Source organism: Triticum aestivum, chromosome 7D (assembly GCF_018294505.1).
Source record: "Triticum aestivum cultivar Chinese Spring chromosome 7D, IWGSC CS RefSeq v2.1, whole genome shotgun sequence".
NCBI lineage: Eukaryota > Viridiplantae > Streptophyta > Magnoliopsida > Poales > Poaceae > Triticum > Triticum aestivum.
In genome coordinates, this window is record NC_057814.1 from 233,765,167 (window position 1) to 233,766,626 (window position 1,460).

Genomic DNA, 1,460 nt, shown 5'->3' on the forward strand with positions numbered 1-1,460 from the left:
GAGTGACATATGGCGGACGATAGAGCCGAGCCGCTTAGGGATCCGGAGGCTGAACGTTATTTAATGGGCATCATAAACAACGAGATTCCTTATGTGCCGGGCTCAGAATATGAGCAAGAAGAGGATGTAGTCTCTTCTTTTCTGAACCTTGACGGTGGAACAGACATTGTCGATGATCAAGAAGGTGAAGGAACGGACATTGTCGACGGAGGTCAACCGTCAACAAACGACGATCTCGAATTGCAAGTAGCAACCACCTCCGGCGAGGTATATATATACATTGAGCCTCTCGTGATACAAACTTACTGAAATGTGAATACATATGTATTAACGCGCGCGACTCTCTTTCTTTTTTTAGCCCTCGGCCGGATCGAGTACGACAAAGCGTGGCAAATCCAAGGCGATGAAAACAGGAGAAACATATGCCATTGATTTTGTCAGTGAAACCGGCAAGCCCCTACAGCACACCTTAAAGTTTATCAACCAATGCGGAGTCGTTGTTAGAGACAACGTCCCGATCACCGTCCAGGAATGGAAGGAGCCAAAGAAGGCACGTCTTGGTTTCAGTTTTGTCGACAAGAGAACGAAAAAGGATTGCTGGAGAAAGCTTATGGAACATTTCATTCTACCTCCGGAATACAACAAAGTCGATGAATTCGGTAACGAGGTTCCGGGTGGACGTGAGAGGAGGAGGCTAGTTAAAGAGTTCGCTCTTCAGAAGATGGGCGAAGCATTCCGGAACTTCAAGAAAAAATTAACCCGTGACTATGTCAACAAGGGCAAGACTCCGGATTTCAATGGACAACATGAGAAACTGAAAGATGATTGGCCAGAATTTGTGAGGCAAAAGCAATCGAAGCATTTCAAGGAAATATCGAAAAAAATAAGGATAATGTGAGTAAGAAAAAGTTCCATCATATTATGGGGCCAGGAGGATACCGCCTTTCGGAGCCTAAGTGGCAGAAGATGGAGGAGGACCTGAGGGTGCGAGGAATCCCTCTAGGTACAGAGGGATGGGACCCAAGGGCCAAAAGCTGGTGGTACGGGCATGGGGGATCGCTAGACCCGGAGACAGGGGTGTGTGTTCACCGGAAGAAAAAGTTTGCTCCCACCCAAGCCCTTATTGACGCAATGACCCAAGCTCAAGAGGGCTTGATCAAGTTCAACAGAGAGAAAGACGCACTGACAACAGCCCTCGGGAATGATGAACACGGAGGACGTGTACGAGGCAAAGGCAAAGTTCCGTGGAAAGTAGGGTTTTCCCAGGACAATGACCCGTACTGTTACAGAAGCCGTAAGAGAAAGATGGACCGGGATGCAGATCTTATGGCGAAGTTTGCATCGGAACTCCATGAGTTGAAGCAGACCGTGCATGAACTAGTAAAAGAAAAATCGGCTGCAGGGCCGCATGAAGATCATGAAGCGGATCACGGAAGCCAGCAGCGGAGAAGCAGCGTGGC